Source organism: Chanodichthys erythropterus, chromosome 3 (assembly GCF_024489055.1).
Source record: "Chanodichthys erythropterus isolate Z2021 chromosome 3, ASM2448905v1, whole genome shotgun sequence".
NCBI classification, from domain to species: domain Eukaryota; kingdom Metazoa; phylum Chordata; class Actinopteri; order Cypriniformes; family Xenocyprididae; genus Chanodichthys; species Chanodichthys erythropterus.
The window spans coordinates 60203570-60223597 of NC_090223.1; the positions used below are offsets into that span (position 1 = coordinate 60203570).

At 43.0% G+C, this 20028-nt stretch overlaps 1 pseudogene; it reads left to right on the forward strand.

Annotated features, from left to right (window-relative positions):
- Positions 1-20028, forward strand: part of LOC137005151 (uncharacterized) — a 1346463-nt pseudogene that overhangs the window by 417157 nt on the left and 909278 nt on the right.

Genomic DNA, 20028 nt, shown 5'->3' on the forward strand with positions numbered 1-20028 from the left:
AGGCTCCCGCAGTGGGCTGAGCTGAGACCGCCGAACGAAGACAGCGCCGGCGCCCTCGCAGACTGCCGCTTCGAGCGCCGCTCTCGAGCCGCCCGCTTCCCGCTTCCGGCCGCCTCTCAGCGCTTCTCCTGCCGCCATCCGGCGCCGTTCAAAGAGCTTTTCCCGCGGCTTAACGCCGCTTTCTAAAAGAGCTTTCCCAGCGGCTCTCGCTGCTCTAAAAGAGCTACAATCGCCGTTTTCACGACTGTGGCACATGCAGAGCCTCGCTCCGCGGATCTTCGCTCTCTAGCAGCTGTTCACCGCGCCGCCCTCGTGCTGCCTTCAGCATCTGAGAGCATTCAGCTTATTCCCTGCCGTCTTCCGTCAGGTGAGTACAGAGCTTATTTTTCTACTTTCTCGCTGGCGTTTGCTTCAAATGCCGTCTCCGAACGCGTTATTTGCCGGGTCCTCCCCCGCAAACCGCGCTCGTTGAGGATGCGAGCTCTCGCTCTCTCAGCTGAATTTGACATGATGCTCTCCCCTGACTTAGGCGAGACTCATGATACATTTTCTATCTAAGTGAGTTTATTTCTCATTATCTCTATGTGCGTCGCACGCCGGGCCCTCCCCCGTGAGCCGCATTAATTCAGATATATGACATGTCTTTCTTCCCTAGCTTGGGTGAGAAACATGTTATATGCTTAATTTAATGGAGCATCTTTCTGCTGTTTGCACCGAGTCTTCTCTATGCTTTGTTCGCCGGTTCTGCCCGCGAGCCGCGTTTATTGAGAAATATCACTCTCCCCCCTCTTGGGTGACACCCATGTTATAAACATTCAGTTTATATAGCAGATTTTTACAGAAGTTATCTGAATCTCTCAGCTGAATTTGACATGATGCTCTTGACTTAGGCGAGACTCATGATACATTTTCTATTTGTGTGAGTGTATTTTTCCTTATCTCAATGTGCATCGCTTGCCGGTTCCGCCCCGCAAGCCGCGTCGATTGAGAAATATAACGTGACCTTCTCCCCCGACTCGGGCGAGAAACATGTTTTTATACTCTATTAATAGAGCTGATTCTGCTGTTTGCGCTGAGTTTTTCTATGCGTTGCTTGCCGGTTCCGCCCCGCAAGCCCTGTCTCGGGTGAGACATATGTTATATATATGTATATATACAGTTGATACAGCGTATTTCTGCCGAGTTTGCTGAATTTCTCAACGCGTTGCTTGCCGGTTCTGCCCTGCAAACATCCTTTGAGAAATATAACGACACTCTCACCTGTCTTAGGTGAGACCTATGTTATTTATATTCAGCATATCAGTTGATGTAGCATATTTATTCCAGTCTCTCTGCGTGTCGTTTGCCGGCCCTGCCCCTGCAAGCCACGTTCATGAGGATGTATGCGCTCACTGAAAGCGAGCTCAATGCTCACTTGTGTTTGGTGGAACTAACCATGCTCATTATGCTGGACCTCTGTTCATGTGACTTGCTGGCTCTGCCCTGCAAGCCATGTTCATTGAGGTAGAGCGGTCTCACTTCCGACACCACTCTGTGGAATATATCTTGATGCTCTCCCCTGACTCAGGTGGGACACATGTATATTTTCCAAGAAGCATATATCTGTTTACTGAGTTTCTCAGCGTGTCGTTTGCCGGTTTCACCCCGCAAGCCACGTTCATGAGGATGCATGAGCATTTCAAAAAACTAGCTGGTGTGCAGGCCCCCCTTCCAGCGGCCCGCCAACCGGCACCATTCAACCCCTTGTCACGCGGGCCTGGCAGGCCATCCAGTATCAATTGGGTTCTGGGGATAATATCTCAAGGCTACTCGCTCCAGTTTGCTCGCAGACCCCTGCGTTTTTGCGGGGTGCTTCCCACTTCAGTAAACACGGACGACGCTCACGTCCTCTGAGCCGAAGTGATGTCTCTGTTCGAGAAGGGGCCTATAGAAATGGTCTCCCCTCATAGAGCGATTTACAGCCATTACTTCCTCATTCCCTAGAGTGATGGCGGTCTTTGATCCATCTTAGACCTCAGACTCCTGAACCTTTCCCTCATGAAATGGAAGTTCAAGATGTTAACGCTGAAGCAGATCCTCGCGCAGGTTTGCCCCGGGGACTGGTTCTGCTTGCTGGACCTGAAAAATGCATACTTTCACATCCAGATAGCCCCCCATCTCAGGCGATTCTTGAGATTCGCATTCGAAGGCGTGGCTTGCCAATATATAGTCCTTCCATTCGGGCTGTCCCTAGCTCCTCGCACTTTTACCAAGTGCATGAACATGGCGCTTTCCCCACTGAGACAGTTGGGAATCCGGGTTCTCAATTTTCTCAACGACTGGCTCATCCTAGCCCAGTCACGAGCTGAGCTGGAGCATCACAGATCCATGCTACTCAGCCACATGGAGTGTCTGGGTCTCAGGGTCAACTTTGTCAAGAGCTCACATCCACAGCTAACGTATAATGTTCCTGGGTGCAGTCTTTGACTCAGCCCGTATGACGGCTGTAGTATCGCCAGAGCGCGCTCTGGCCATTAGCAGCTCGCGGCATTGGTCAGGAACAGAGCCTATCTCCCTCTGAAGTACTTCCAGAGGATGCTAGGGCTGATGGCTTCCGCCTTCCCGGTTCTGCAGCTCGGCCTTCTTCGCACTGCGTTCAGCTGACCTCAGGCCCCTGACGCTCAAAACCGCTCTGCTACTTGCACTAGCATCGGTTAAGCGAGTTGGTGACTTGCAGGCCCTCTCCGTGAGCCCTGCATGCCTTGAGTTCGGGCCCAACGATTCCAAAGTAATTTTGAAACCTAGGCATGGCTACGTCCCTAAGGTGCTCTTGACTCCATTCAGAGCACGGGTCATTTCCCTATCAGTGCTTCCTCCCTCGTCGGACAAGCGAGAGCTGGAATTGCTCTGCCCCGTCAGGGCATTAAGGACCTACGTTGAGCGATCACGGCCTTTCCGGCAATCCTGCTTTGGTGGCCGCACCAAAGGGTCTTCAGTCTCAAAGCAACGTCTTGCGTGTCGGATAGTCGATGCTATTACTCTTTGTTACTCCTCTATGGGCCTCAACTGCCCCATAGGAGTTAGAGCCCACTCCACTAGAGGAATGGCTTCCTCTTGGGCCTGGTCTAGTGGAGTTTTGATTAAAGACATCTGTGAGGCAGCCGGCTGGTCCTCGCCGTCCACTTGTCAGATTTTATCATTTGGATGTCCCGACCTTACAAGCTCGGTCATCTCGGTATGATCAAGCGGCCTCTATTGAGCTCCGCTTAATGCCACTCTGGGAGTTAACTCCCCTTTTGGTAGTGTAACAAGGGTTCGACGGCTCCAGCCTTCTCACTTGTCCTCTGGTTCCCTCGCGGTGTCCAAGACAAGTCCAGTCGTTCCCTGCCGTGGCACGGCGCGGTTGAATTCGTTCCCCTATACGCAGTACGAGTGAAGTATCGAAAGGGAACGTACTCGGTTACTAACGTAAACTCGGTTCCCTGAGATACGGAACGAGTACTGTGTTACATGCCGTGCCACGAGGCTGCGGCTTCAGTGTCGTCGCTTCAGTCGAATGACCTGAAATCCTATGGCGACGCGCCTGCTTATATAACTACCCCGCCCATTTCGGCGGGAATATTCGTGGGCTTTGTCGCAATAGGCCGTGCGGCTATGCCGTGCCGCCATTGGTTCAACAACTTGTCTATGTGTGAACCAATGACGATGCAGTTACACTGCGTTATTGAAAAAGGCTTCAGTAACGTGGGAAAAAGGAGACCTTACGCAGTATTCGTTCCATATCTCAGGGAACCGAGGTTACGTTAGTAACCGAGTACGCTTTCACACATAAAGAGCCTTTGTTATGCAGAAGCAGAGCATCTGAATGTGTCGTGATCAGTGATTTACAGCACATCTGATGTGTCAACAACAGGATCTGTACTAATGAAGCAGTGTTAATGACGTCACACATAAAGTCTTTGTTATGTAGCAGCAGGTAATGTGACGGTCATGATCACATGATGCAGTGATTTACACCACATCATCTCTAATGTGTAAACCACAGTGACCTGTACTAATGATGACTGCAGTGTTAATGGAGTCACACATAAACCAGCTCACAAAAGATGCTTTTGTCATTTTAAAGTAGCACAACTTTGATCAACTAGAACTCAAAACACTGTTTACAATCAAAGTAATGGAACAACATCAAAATGTGTGAAACTGAAACACTCAAAAAGCTTTTTGATAAAGTATTTAAGACAACAGTCAAACTATATAACTATATAATATTCATGTCTAAATATATAAAACAAAAAAATAATAAAAAGGTTAAATGTTTCAAATATTTTAATTTAAAACATTTATTATATAAATGTCAATGTTACATTATATACAGTATGTCAACAATAAATGTAAATGTACAGTGCTCAGTGTAAATGAGTACACCCCCTTTGAAAAGTAACATTTTAAACAATATCTATATAAAAAATATTAATAATATTTTTTATTTAGATATAAAATTTAGATATTATTAAAATAATATCTAATATTATTGACCTTATGTTCATGTTATTAGTTAAACAGATGTTATATTACACTTAGTCTTATGTCAACATTTTGGAAATTGTTTTTGTGTTCATTGAGATATTGTTTAAAATGTTACTTTTCATTTACGCTGAACACTGTATATGTTACATTATATATCGACACTATATATAAACTAAGTTCCATCTACATTTACATATGGTATCTATATATACTTTAAAACAGATAAGGAGGTGAAGAGATTTTTGTTGTTTGTTTCATACTAATCTATAAGCTAAGCTAAACTACAGCACTAGAGCATGATGGGCCATCAACACCTGGGCAGGGGCTGCAGGATTCAGCCTGACTGGTTGTTTTATCTGGGGGCTGTTGGGTGCTGAGGGCTGACTGGTTGTTTGACCTGAGGTCTGTTTAAAGGAGCAGTCTGCTGTGAAAGGTTACAGTTGTTTTCAGTATCACCTGGAGATAATCTATTGTTTGTGACCAGTCACTGCTTGTTTTGGACATTCAGCATTTGAAATGGCTTCCGAAGGGTAAGTACTCTCTATCTGTTTGCCTTATGCACACTGCAAAGAATGTTTTACTTAGTATTTTTGTCTTGTTTCAAGTAAAAGTATCTACAATTCTTAAATAAGCTTTCCGTAGATATATAAGCAGTATTGTGTTGTTTTCTAAAGAAATAAATCCAAATTAAGTGAGTTTTTGCTAAGCAGGCTAAATTATCTGCCAATGCTATTTCATAATAGATCTTAGTTCATCTTAATTCAAACTGAAAACAATAATACTTTTCTTTTTACCCCTCTGGTATATTATTTTGCTTATTCTGATTTATTATTTAGTCAGAAACCAAGGCAACACTTTACCTATCTAGTAAATGCTTCTCAGTTTTAAAAATATATATATTATTGTACTGGATATAATAAATGAGAAAAGCATTGTTTTTCACATTCACCTAAAATAAAGTTTTTATATAGCTTATTGTCAGTGGAGTCAGCTCAATTTATGTTGCATTTCACCAAGAATTTGTAGATAGCAAGTCAAAATAGTCTTTGTGATGCAGAATAAAGTGTCTTTTTTCCAGGTTCAGGAATCAGCATTCAAGTTTTTGGTGGCCCGCCATCTCAAATCCATGAGAGGTTTTTCAACTTAAACAATAAACCTGACCTGTTTTACCTGTTTTCTTTTTAACTGAGTGTTTAAACATCCGTATTCCTTTTATATTAAACGTGTTAACTTACAGACACATTTCAGGATATGGAAATGAATATTCATTAATTGCTAAGCAGAAATATATCACTCAACATAAATAAATACCAAAATAAATCCTATTTACAATCAGAAAATATACAAACGATCTTTATAGGCTATTTATAGTATATATTTTATAGCATATCTGTTCTTCAAAAAGAACACAGGAATGGCCTTCTCAGCTGCCGTAGTTGCAGCTCTTGCGTCATCAGAACAGGGTGTTCAACACACCACCATTTCTGTTTAAGAAACGTTCTGTCGGGGCTGAACGCAGGGTGAGCTGGAACTGGTTGTAGCTAAACTGTGCAAGGCTGTGGTCCTTTCAGTTTAAGACCACTGAAAACTGAACTGTACAACATTTCATATCTGTGTCTGTATTTTTTTAGTGCTTTCTTTTGGCTGCCATGTTGACAGCTGATTTAATGTAAAGTAAAAAAAGTTTTACCAGTTGTACCATGTTTTCCTATATCTAGAGTCTTTGCTTCACCCCATCTTCTTCTACTCACTAATCTGGTTTAATACGACTCCCTCTATCTCTCTTCTCTCATCCATCTCAAGTGCACTAATCTTTCGTTTCTCTGCCTGTTTCTTCATCTCCTTTGCCTGTTTAGTCTTTTTTGTCACTTTCATTTCCCCTTCTTCATTAACAGGCGTCTCTGGTTCTTCCTCCCCACTTTCTATCAGTTGTTCTTCAATCTGCTCTTCATCCTCACTTCTACATTGTTTTCTGATAAAATGTCCTCTTCATCTTCTACAGCCTTGTTTATGTCCTGACTCTCTGTCCTATCACCCTTGTGTCCTCTTGTTCTTTCTCTGGACTTTTGATACTCTGTTCCTCAACAGGCCTCTCTGGTTCTTCCTCTCCACTTTCTGCTCTTCATCCTCCAGTCTCTCCTCTTCTACATGGTTCTCCAGTGTAATGTCCTCTTCATCTTCTGCTGTCTCTTTCAAGTCCTGCCGATCTGCTTCATTACCTTCTGTGACCTCTTGTTTTTTTTCTGGACCGAAACCTTAAAAAGTACAATTAAAGTCATATTTTAAAAAAAATTACTTTAAAATAAACTGCAGTTTAACATAGAAACTTGTATAGCTACAGAACAAAGGGACAGATCAAAGGGACACTGGACCTCCGCTGTCCAGCTGTGGGCCTTTGAACACTTTCCCAGGAGCAGAAGAGGAACGCATCCCAGCGCTTTAAGTTTTTCCATCTAAAATAGAATGTCAAACAGTACAGCTTTCAAAAATGGTTCATAATTCTGAAAGAAAAAAAAAATCTGCTTAGCCTGATGTTACTCTAAGATTTTATTAAAATGTCCAGGCTTACTATTTATATTTAACCATACATACATTTTGAAAGGCTATTCAGACTGTCAACTTTCAACAGTATCCAAAAACAGAACTTGAGATCCATAAATGCATGCAAGTCTTATTTCAGAAAAAAAAAAAAAATCATGCCTTCTGCTGAAGTTCCTTTCAAGGAACCTTAGTTCACTTGGTGGCCATATTTGCAACGCCTCCAGGCAGCTTTTTTATTTTTTTTATTACTTATTTACTTGAATGGGAAACTCCTGAAATGTCAACATATTGTAAAATTAGCAATAAATCAGACATGAATGGTGTCATAAGATCAAACAGAGTTATTTAGTTTTGATTTAGTCATTGTGCATGTGCAGTAGTTCTACTTTCTCTGGGAACCAGAGCTTCTAATGGCCGCTGCATTGATGTTTGACTTTACCAACTGCTTATTAGCTCTTTTATTTATAAGAGTTCTGCCCATTAGTGAAAATAATATGAATTACTTTTCATTTGAACTGTCAGTTAACAGGAATTAACAGGAACGATTTATTCATGTACATGTATTAATGTATTATGTACCTGTATGTAAAACATCTTTATATTATATAGTCTCTTACATAAATGTTTTTGTTTAGAACAAAGTGTGAGGTAATGAAATTAGGATGCTGAACTTTGCTTACCATGATGGCTAAATTATCAAGGACCATTGATTGATTGCGTGACTTAACTGTTGTTTTAACCCATTGATGGGCCTTGGTCACCAAATTTTGCCAAACGCACTGATTGCTTATATTTAAAATCAAGCAATATTTCAGAATTACATTGAGTATTAAAACAAATGCAATGCCATATAAATAATCAGTGTTATTTATGCACAATCACTTCATCTGTAGTTTATCTTGATCCAGCAGTGTGGACACTGGCGTAAAGCTGATCCTGGCATTTGGACAAAAACAAAACAAAATGTGTAAATTTGACACAGCATAACAGACAGACATTACACACAAAACTTAAAGATAAATTAATCTTTGATAAGCATATAGTTTTTGACAGAGTATATATATATTTCACGAGTTTGTGTGCTCATATAATCTTAGCGTAAGTGGTAAACAGATTTGGCTTTTTGTCTGCTATAGAGGGGCTCGGAAAGAATATCCTACTCGAGCTCCGATTGCCCCCCAAAAACATAAATGCAGAATTTAGACAGCAAGTGAGAATTATAGGATTTGAACGGATCATGATTATTGAAGGAATCGGCATGTGAATTATTTCAATAATCCAGAAGACCCCCCCAAAATTGGAGAAAAGAAGGAATGGAAGATGGCACTGCAACAGTAGTATTGAGGTAGGTAGGTCACTGTTTCAGCAGTTTTAAATTAGATGAGGCGCTGCGGCGGAAGCAAGGGATCAAGTGGAGCACTGCAGCGGCAGCATCATGTGAAGCAATGCAGCGGCAGTATCAAAATTAGGCGGAGCACTGCAGCGGCAGTATCATGTGAAGCACTGCAGTGGCAGTATCAAAATTAGGTGGAGCACTGCTGTGGCAGTATCATGTGAAGCACTGCAGTGGCAGCATCAAATTAGGTGGAGCACTGCAGTGGCAGTACACTGTAAAAAAAATATATGCCTCTCCAACATAAAAATTTCTAGTGACCCGTTGCACCTAAAATTTTTAGTTGGCCCAATTTAAGTTGCGGAAACCAACTTTTTTGTGTTGTGCTGACTACCCCTGCACGTAGTCTGAATTTGAAATAGAATGTTGTGTCAATTAAATATTTTCTGTTGACTAAACATAGCTTGTTGGGCCAACAAGCAGACTCAAATTGAAATAAAATGTTGTATTAAATATTTAATGTTGGTCAAAATAGTCTATTTTTCATTATTTCAAATAAATTACACACTATGCTTTGATAAAGAACATTTTATGTATTTATTTAAATACATATGAACTTGCCTGTTAGGCTCAAGTAAAATATTACACAAGTATTCAACCAGTGCTGAAACAAGATCTGAGAGTTCAAGAAAGCATGACATATCACTCTTAGTCAATAGCTGTACTGGAAAAACAAATATCTGCTTTACAAAATGAAACTCAGTAAAACATGACAACGGCTTTGCCTGTAAACATTTGAACATTTGTCATCCAACAGTGCAATTACATTACATGTAAAAAAACAAACAAACAAACAAAACAAAAAAAAACACAGTACTGCCCACTACTGTCAGGTCACAATGGTCACTATTTAACAGTTCTATTGGCAAAAAAATCTCTGTTTTAAAAATGAAACATTCTGATATTTCTCAGGGATGACTGCTTTACAAATCAAATATCAGCATAAACTCAGATGTTGCTGAAACAAACTTTTGAACTGAAATTCTAACTCCCCACAAATAAACTGTGTGGGGGAAAAAAGTAATCAACAAGTTCCTGAGCAGTTACAAAAATTCAACAAAAAAAAGGTCACTGGCATTAACAGAAACTTTTGCATTAAACCTTTGATACCTCAAAATACCTCAATGACTGACATGTAATGACCATTACACCTGTAATAACTTGTTTTTCAAGGACTGTATCCTTGCTGTGCACTCTTTTCCCAGGTTTAATAAAATCTTCTGGACTGCCTCGAATGTGTACCTTAAGTCCTTAGGGTACTCCATATTTACAGCATACAGCAGACCAAAGAGCATCATGAGGGCATTTGTGAAGTCTCCCAGATTGTCCATGACAACTTCCTCCTCCAGTACTACAGCCACATTGACCACTGTGGGATATGGTCCTGAGTTGGTAGAACTGTCAGTCACTTCCAGGATCCCCATGTTCATGGCCTTTGTGTGTGGCCCCAGTGCCTCAGTATCCTGTGAAACACAATAAATGACTTTTAGTGTCGGACTGAAAGCATAATGTCTTATGCAATCACTATTGCATCACAAAAAGTAATACCATAATAAAGATATTCAAATTAATTACCTTAATAGTCTTTGAAATTGAAGCTGGCTCTCTCAAGTACAGGGGAAGACCACGAAGAACAGCAGACCTTCTATAAGTAGTTAGATCTGTGGTCTGCCAAAAAGACAGGTCATCAATAAGACATTATTAAGTCACTTAATTAACAAAGAGGTTACACATCTACTCTACCAACAGTTTAGGATCACCTACTCTTTTCACCATTGGGCTTCATTACAACCAACTTCATGAAATAGTTACCTGAAATACATTAAGATTACAATCTGCGAGGGATAATCAGCTAACAAGTGCAGCAAGTCTGCAGATCCCTTAAAGAGATACTCAAGTTCTGTCATCATGTACCCACCCTCATGTTGTTTCAAACCTGTATCAATTTCTTTCTTCTGCTGAACAGAAAGGAAGATATTTAGAAGAATTCTTCTCCATTAAAAATCCCATGGCACTTCTCGTAAAGAGTAGGGGTGTAACCCCGGTGTCCTGGCCAAATTCCCTCCATAGGCCCATACCAAGCATGGCCTCCTAATAATCCCCATCCATTGAATTGGCTCTTTCGCTCTCTCTCCTCTCCACCTTCAGCTGGTGTGTGGTGAGCGCACTGGCGCCGTTGTACTGTGGCTGCCGTCGCATCATCCAAGTGGATGCTGCACACTGGTGGTGGATGAGGAGAGACCCCTGATATGATTGGAAAGCGCTTTGGGTGTACAGTTGTACATATGAAAGCGCTATATAAATGCCTCATTCATTCATTCATTCATGGTGCTTTTGTCTGCCACTTTTCTTCCTGACTTTCACAGGAGCAATGTTATCAATAACATTCTGTACTATTGAGTTAAAAGAATCAAGGAGAAAATCTGAGTCTGCAGATATGCTTGCTGTTAAAGATATAGCCTTCATAAACAGTTCACTAGTGTTCTCATTTAAGCATCGCTTTTTGACCGAGACAGATCTAGCTTCAACAGTCGGACAGATCAATATTTCAAAGAAAATACAGAAATGATCAGATAGCGCTACATCCTTAATGACAATGGATGAAATGTTTAGACCCTTACTAATAATTAAATCTAGAGTGTGTCCATGATTGTGTGTAGGGCCATGTACATGCAAAAAAGAATACAAAAGTATTCAAAACAGTTATGATTTCTTTTGCCATATTGGATTCTGCATTTTCTATGTGGATGTTAAAGTCCCCAGTAATAGCAAAACAGTCAAACTCAGAGGAAATTGCTGATAACAGTTCTGTAAAGTCCTCCATAAAGGCTGGAGAGTATTTTGGAGGCCTGTAGATAACTATAAGTAGAATGCGAGGAGCACCTTTTAATACAATACCCAAGTATTCGAAAGACAAGTAATCACCAAATGACACTTGCTTGCATTGATAGACATCTTTAAATAGAGAAGCTACACCTCCACCTCTCCTAACAGCTCTGCAGACACTCATAAAAGTAAAGTTAGGAGGGGCTGTTTCATTCAGGATTGTTGCAGTGCAGCTGTCTTCAAGCCATGTTTCATTTAGAAGCATAAAATCTAGGTTGTTTGTGGTTATTAAGTCATTGTTAAGTTAGCACTTCTAAACATACGCTCACTTAAAAATAAATCACTTCTAGTCAGTCTTACTTTCTGTCTCTACAGTAATCTTAGTTTGACGTGTAATAGGTAGCAGATTAAATGGGTTTGCCAAACGGTTTGAAAAGGCCTTAGGCTTTCTATAACGTAATAAAACAGAAATAGAGAAAGCTGCAGGCACACTGGGTTCGACACACATCACTGAGAGCTGTTATCGGTTGTTTTTGATTCACCTAGAACAGATGAAGGAGGGTGAGGGCGCTGACGTTGTGGCAGGGGCTGAAGAGCTCTCGCAGGAGGAGGGGGAGGTCGAGCTGGGCCCACAGGCTTTGGTGGTTTCGGGGCTTGACGCTTTTTTGTTGATATCTGGGGGCTCGCAGCAAAAGAGTGGGAGAGTAATGGAGCAATGGATAAATGTCACAAGACAAAGTATCAACTCAACTGACAGAGACCTTGAAATTAAAATGTTGAGTTTTGCAGTTAAGTTTTTGTGGAGCAGTGAGCTGTTGGCAGTTACTTCTCTTAAACAGGTATCAGTAAATTATGTTACACTGTTTAACCATGTTATATTTTATACAAAGAAATGATTAACATACCTTGGCATCCAGTTGTTCCAGAAGTTCATCCAAGTTGCTCCACCTTCCCTGTCTTGCTTTGGCTCTGTACATCTTTAGCAACCCCTGGGTATGATTGTCCAGCGATGTCTGGAATGTTGACTTCAGGTCAATGCAGTTGATGCGGAAGAATTCAGCACAAACCTGTGGGTAATGAAAGATTCAGAAGCAAAAAATTAAAAGCAAAGCAAGTTATTTCAAGACATTCAATTCCAATGGTGACAGGAAAAAATGACTTACTTCCTCCTCAAAAAACAGTCCTGACCATCTTTGCTTGATTGTTGACACCAGCGGCTGATCCTGCACAATTTCCTTTCTCCTCAAGCAAAATGTTGTCTCCATTTTTGCATTCAAAACGGTCAAGCTCAAATTTCTCTTTTTCACTTCTTTCTCCACCAATGACCTTTCATTCTCCAATTCTTCTTCGCCCAAACCAACAAGACGGTCGGGAAGAAAGTTGAGTTCAGATCTTCTGGGTCTCTTGAGAGATCCTCGAGATAAACCTTGTCTAGAGTGGGTATTCACAACCATCTCACTGCATCCTGCATTGCGGAGTTTCTGACGATAATTAGCCATTTTAAACTTCAGGCTAATTTTCCATGCTTCACATCCTGTTGTGTCAGATCCTGGGTCTTTGAGACTGGGGTGTTTTTCTACCAGAGCAGATGCAACCTTCTCTATTTCAGAGTCTTTTGGGTAGGCTTTGTAAGAGTACACAGTTTCAGCCAATTTCTCCAAGATATTCATTTTCATGTCTCTTGGAACAATCAGGGCTGTTCCAATTGCTTGAAGATCCTCATTAGCTTTTTTCAGCCTTAACTCCACATCATACGAAAATGAAGGCACTGGAAACATGCTTGGCCACTGCTCAAATCTGGATGTAGAGAGAGGAGAAACTGAATGGGGTGATAAAGCTGATGACTGAGTGGATGTCATGCTTGCTGTATCCACAGTGAAATCTGAAACGTGAGCATCGTCCACCACTGGGCTTAAAACTACTTCCCAGTGGATCCTCAAAGTAGCCTTGTCTTTTGGAAGCTCTGTGATGTCATGTAAAGTACAAAGTTCATTGTTGAAGTCAGGGTCTTCATAATGGATAACAAAATTTCCCATTATCTGCATTTTTTTTTACAGAGAACTGCAGGGAGTTCTTCAATTGAGGATGGTGTGGGTATTGATAACTTCCTGATGTTGTCAGGTGAGAGAATGACTTGAAGTAACATTGTTTCCTGGGAAAGAAAATAAATTAAGAGATTCAATTTTAGCAAAGTAAAAATCTCTTAGCAGACACCATAATCTTTCCACCTACATTGTATGATGCCAGAGGGTAGAAATCAATGAGATCTTGTGGGTTGACAATGGCTACTTTGTAATAAGTACTTCCAACAATTTCATATGCTCTAAAATGTTCAAAGTACCATGAAGACAGTTGTTCCACTATGAATGAGACCTCTGTGCCAACAACCAGAATACTGTGAATTCGACCAAACTCTGGAAAGCCATCACTAAGTCCAACTGGTAGAATCATTCCTTTACTATACAAAGTCCCAAGCAATGTTGCATTTGTTGCCAGGGACAAGATACTCAGATTTGGATATTTGTTTTCAACAGCTGTCCACAGCCGCGGTTCAACAGCTGACAATTTGACCACTTTCAATTTTTCAACATGCAATGGTGCTTTGCTTTTGGTTTGGACGCCCAAAACTTCTTCAATCATTGATTGATGCCTCCTCTCCAACGTTTTGAGGGGATTTTTGAAATTGCGGGTGTCGTGCACCACCCTCTTGAAGAAGCTATGCTTCGCTTCATACCGCATTGTCCACAGATCAGCCAAAGGGCCAAAACAGCGGATCAAGTTTGGATAATGCTCAAGGTAATGATGTTTAGGTAGCAAGCTTTCATTGGGAAAAACATCAGTGAACAACTGGCGATGATCAGAAATTTTACTCTCTAGATAACAGAGAGATTCTTCTGATAGCTTTGAACTAACCACTAATTCCACAATGTCTTTTAAGTCCATTAAAAGTTGCCATGCTTTTTCATCCTCAGGCACCATACCACCTACCATGAGAGGGAGCAGTCTAATTAAGGCCCAATTTTCATGTGCATACTTGTTTTTTTCAAGTGAAAGGTCTTTGGAATTCTTTGAGGACGATTCACTTTATCTGAATATGAATATTGAAATGATTGGATAATGTTATTGAGCTGATCAAATGTAAAGTACTTGGCACCAATCAGTTTCTGCAGACACAGAGCCAATTCCCTAGGTATTACCCCTTCAAACAGATCATGCAAAACATCTGGAGGAAAACCAGTGATGACATGAAAGGAGGATAGGTGTTTCTGAAGAACACATTCAGCTTTCACACCATGCACATTTGTTACAAACTCATTGCTCTTCAACTCAGCAATGCATTGATAATGTTGCTCTGTGCTTCTGATTGGAAAGAGTCCCTGCCTAACTTCTGTGGTCTGAATGTCTTTCAAAGATGCTAAGCAAAATCTGCAGAATTTTTCCACACGAAAACTTTCGTGAAAACCTGCAAGTCCATGCGCACCAAGATTGTCTGCAGACACATTAAGCACACTTCCCCTGATCTGTTCAACATACAAGCCTTCCTGCTCTAGGCTCCTTAAGTCACATAAAAGTGGTTCAAAAAATGATTCATAACCATACACTCTCACTTCAGAATTTTTCCCAAGCAGTGCCAATTGGATAGAGTGGAGACTCAATCTGTACTGTGATTCCCAATTCAAAATGACCCAATAGACTGCTGTAATTTTATGCTTCTTTCTGGAAGTTCCCAATGGATTGGCAATTTCAAAATCATCAATATGCCTACTGTACAAACAGATGTGCAGAGGTCATTCAAAGTTTGTTTTCTGTGTTTCTTGGACTTGTGAGCTCTGAAAGTTGTGTCGTTGTTGCTGCTAAAATCACAGTTGGAGAATGGACAATGAACTCGCTCATGGTTTTGCAAATGTCTTCCTAAATGTTTCAGAAATTGAGTAAGTGAGCAAATATCTGAGAATTCACAGACAGACACTGACCATGCCAGTTTTCGGTGTGAGTTATGAGTGGGCCTGTCTATTTTAGGGTGTGCTCTCCATAAATGGGTTTTTAAGGCCCCTGTTGTTGTAAAAATACAAACACAGTCTGGATGAATGCAGGGAAAAGAACCTTTACCTGCTTGCCAATGATGAAGCATGTAGTGCTTAACCAGGATGTCTTGCTGCAGATGTGAAAATTTACAATAGCAGCACTGCATAGCTTTAAGCCTGAAAAAAATACCTGAAATACATACAAAGACAAGTGCATAAATAACTCATAGTTCTATACACATAACAACCATACTTCAGTATTTTTTAGGCTTTTCTTAAACCCAATAATGGCACATTAGCCATCATGCCTCTTGTAGGCTAAGTATAGCTGGGTACCAGGCTAACAGGGGGTTTGGTGAGGCAAACTGATAAGGTTAAACAGCTTACAACTCTGGTAAGGTTAGCAGCTATTCATTTTCGTGTTAACACAACTGTTTTTTTTAAATCAGACTAAAAAATAATTTCACACTTGCAAAAGGAGGCTTTGTGCAAAGTACTAGCTGCTAACACGAAGGAACACGTGCTTTGAATGCCAACTAACTGTTAGAGCTAGCCTAAATTATCAGTCACTCTGTGATAGCAAAAGCACAAGTTGTCAAGACTAGCTGTCTGTTACAGTCAATTATCATATATATCATAAGCCAAAATGCAAATGGAATGTGAAACTATTGACCATTAAAAATATTAAACAGAAACATGTAATGCTTAACGTTAACCGTTGGCAATCTGATAACGTTAAACAGCTTACAATTCTGGTAACATTAGCAGCTATTAGTTTTCGTGTTAGCACAACTTTTTATTTATTTATTTATTTTTATCGGACTGAAATGTTATTTCACTCTTGCAAAAGGAGGCTTTGTGCAAAGTACTAACTGCTAAAACGAAGGCGCACGTGCTTTGAATGCCAACTAACTGTTAGAACTAGCCTAAATTATCAGTCACTCTGTAATAGCAAAAGCGCAAGTTGTCAAGACTAGCTGTCTGTTACAGTCAATTATTATACATATCATAAGCCAAAATGCAAACGGAATTTGAAAATATTGACCATTAAAAATATTAAAAGCACAAAGCACTCACCACTGCAATGTCATGACTCGTGGTGTGGGAAATTCCAGGAGGCGCCTGGTAGAACTCCTTTGCGCATGCTCAGACAATTGACGCTGTGGCTGCTCCAATGCGGAAGGAGTGAGATGAATACAAGTGAGCTTGGATACCAGAGTGGGTGAGGATGTATTTAAGCTTTTTATGGAACCAATGCCTAGTGACTGGAAGGTTGTTCTCATCAATGATAAGCGGGTCGAGCGGAGAGGAGATCTGAACCTTCCTGTGTGCAAGGAAAAAGGAAAGAGACTGATATGGCTGGATGGGTGTCGGAAGATTAAAGATACGGATGAAATGGCCGTTTTTAATTGATCAGTTTTGCTACATTTGAGGAGGAAATGGATGGTGTCCGTGTCTAAAACTTGGAGATCGGAGAAGGTTGGGTGGATGGCTGGATTGAATTTAGAATTGGTTGTAATTTCAGAAACTCTGAGGAATCCGAAAAAGGCCAGGGTAAACATAGCATGCAGAGTTCTTGCTGTATCTGTCACGGCACACACGAAGACAAACAGGGTAGGTCCAATTGCAGGTATTTATTGGGGAAATCCAGAAATGTAATCCTTATAACAGGCAATGGTAAAAAATCCAGGGAGACAGTCCAAACAAAACAATGACATGAACAAAACAAAGCAAACCAAAACAGAGACTCGGGAACCAAGAATGAAGACACCATGACAAGAGCAGAGACAAACCAGGTATAAATAGACAGACACTAATGAACAAACACAAGACAGCTGGGTGCAATGAAACAAGGATAATGAGTCCAGGAGGTGAGTATGGGTAATGTAGTTCGTGGGGTGAAAACCAAAGTCCAGGATGGAAACAGTCAGGGTTGGAGTGCCCTCTGGTGGCAGACAAGGGCACTCCCAGTAATGATCGTGACATTACCTCCCCTCAAAAGGAGCGGCTACCAGACGCTCCACCAGACACACAAAAACAAAAACACAAAAACTCAGGAGGAAGGTGGACAGGAGGAGGATCAGGGGGAGGGATGGCGGGCCAGATCCAGGGTGCCCAACAGATAGCCAGGGCCGTGCTGGAGGAACTGACCAGGGGCGCGTTTCCCGAAGCGAACTATGGTCGCAAGTTCGGTCGTTACCAATAGAGTTCAATGGGACTTATGACCATGGTTCACCAACGATGCTTTCGGGAAACGCACCCCAGGCTGGTTCCAGCAGTTCTGGAGTCCTGGCTGAGAGCCAGGGTGGTGCTGGAGGAACTGACCAGGCTGGTTCCAGCGGTTCTGGAGTCCTGGCTGAGAGCCAGGGTGGCGTTGGAGGAACTGACCAGGCTGGTTCCAGCGGGTCTGGAGTCCTGACTGATTGCCAGGGTGGTCCCGGAGGAACTGACCAGGCAGATTCCAGCGGTTCAGACAGCCTGGGCAGTGGCGGCAGGGCAGAAAACCTGGGCGGCGGCGGCAGGGCAGAAGGCTTGGACAGCGGCGGCAGGGCAGACCAAGGTTGCTCCGTGGCTGTATCAGGGAGAGCGGGCAGCTCGGTGATGGCAGCAGGCTCGGGCTGCTCAGGCGGCAGGGCAAGGCGCTTGGAGAACCCACGAACAACCACTAGAGTGGTCTCTAGGCCTTGTAGGACGGAGGAAGCCCTTTTCCTCCGCTTATGAGGGTGAGGCGGTAACTCACCCAAAATGGACTCACTGGCTGGATCGGACTCCCTGACTGGAGCGGGCTTTAGAGCGGACTCACTGGATGGAGCGAACTCACTGGCTGGAGCGGGCTCTGGAGTGGACTCACTGGCTGGAACGGACTCACTGGCTGGAACGGGCTCTGGAGTGGACTCACTGACTGGAGCGGGCTCTGGAGTGGACTCACTGGCTGGAGCGGACTCACTGGCTGGAGCGGACTCACTGGCTGGAGCGGACTCACTGGCTGGAGCGGACTCACTGGCTGGAGCGGACTCACTGGCTGGAGCGGACTCACTGGCTGGAGCGGACTCACTGGCTGGAGCGGACTCACTGGCTGGAGCGGACTCACTGGCTGGAGCGGACTCACTGGCTGGAGCGGACTCACTGGCTGGAGCGGACTCACTGGCTGGAGCGGACTCACTGGCTGGGGCGGACTCACTGGCTGGGGCGGACTCACTGGCTGGGGCGGACTCACTGGCTGGGGCGGACTCACTGGCTGGGGCGGACTCACTGGCTGGGGCGGACTCACTGGCTGGGGCGGACTCACTGGCTGGGGCGGACTCACTGGCTGGAGCGGACTCACTGGCTGGAGCGGACTCACTGGCTGGAGCGGACTCACTGGCTGGAGCGGACTCACTGACTGGAGCGGGCTCTGGAGTGGACTCACTGATTGGAGCGAGCTCCGGGAAGACCTCCAGGCCTTGAGAACTGACTGAAGCCTTTCTCCTCCTCTTCCTTTTCCGTGAGTTAGGCGGTGAACCTGTGCCCACCTCCTCTGTGGACTCTGGAGCGACGTCACAGGCTGGAGCGGGCTCTGGAGCAGATTCACGGGCTGGAGCGGACACTGGCTGAGCATGTGTTGCCAAACAACTCTTGTGGGAGAGATAGCCGACAAAGCCCCAAAAATCCAGGGTCTGGAGCCCCTCCAACTCACACTGAGGTAGCGGGTCATCGAGGCACCCATTGAAAATCCCTATTTGCACCTCATCATTATAACGCAGCCCTCTCGCCATGGTCCAGAAAAACTGGGCAAAACCTCCTACCTCTTCTCCCTCCTGTTGCAGAGCCAGCACCGCCCGAACAAGAGCCATCCGCTCCCTCACCGCGGCTGGAGGAGTGATCCAAATCCCCATCCTGCTGGATCCTAAATTGATGGTGTCTTCTGTCACGGCACACAAGAAGACAAACAGGGTAGGTCCAATTGCAGGTATTTATTGGGGAAATCCAGAAACGTAATCCTTATAACAGGCAATGGTAAAAAATCCAGGGAGACAGTTCAAACAAAATAATGACATGAACAAAACACAAAGCAAACCAAAACAGAGACTCGGGAACCAAGAATGAAGACACCATGACAAGAGCAGAGACAAACCAGGTATAAATAGACAGATACTAATGAACAAACACAAGACAGCTGGGTGCAATGAAACAAGGATAATAGTCCAGGAGGTGAGTATGGGTAATGTAGTTCATGGGGTGAAAACCAAAGTCCAGGATGGAAACAGTCAGGGTTGGAGTGCCCTCTGGTGGCAGACAAGGGCACTCCCAGTAATGATTGTGACAGTATCGGGGGACATATGATCAGAACGGAGGAAAGTCAGGCATTTAGCTAAAAGATCAATGGTTAGAGGTTGCCTAGAATCAGGACCAGTGGGGTTGGTTTTTTGAATTCCTTTGATAAGGAGTGTGATCTGAGGGTTTGTTATGGCAGGGCATGGATGTCCATAGATTAGTTTATAGAAAAATTGAATGCCACTAAGATAAACTTTGATAGTACTGGGTTGCATGGACTTAATCTGGTTGAGATATGTGATGAATGAAGACACTGAAAGGAGGGAAAAGTTGGGAAAAGGCTGGTTGAAGGAGGAATGGAATTGTTTGAAAGCTCTCCAAGCTGTCCAGTAGGATTGTAATGTTCTGGGTGAGATGGCGTGGAATATTGAATCCAGGGATGAGATGTGGAGATGTTAGAGTGGGTGAGTTACAGGAATA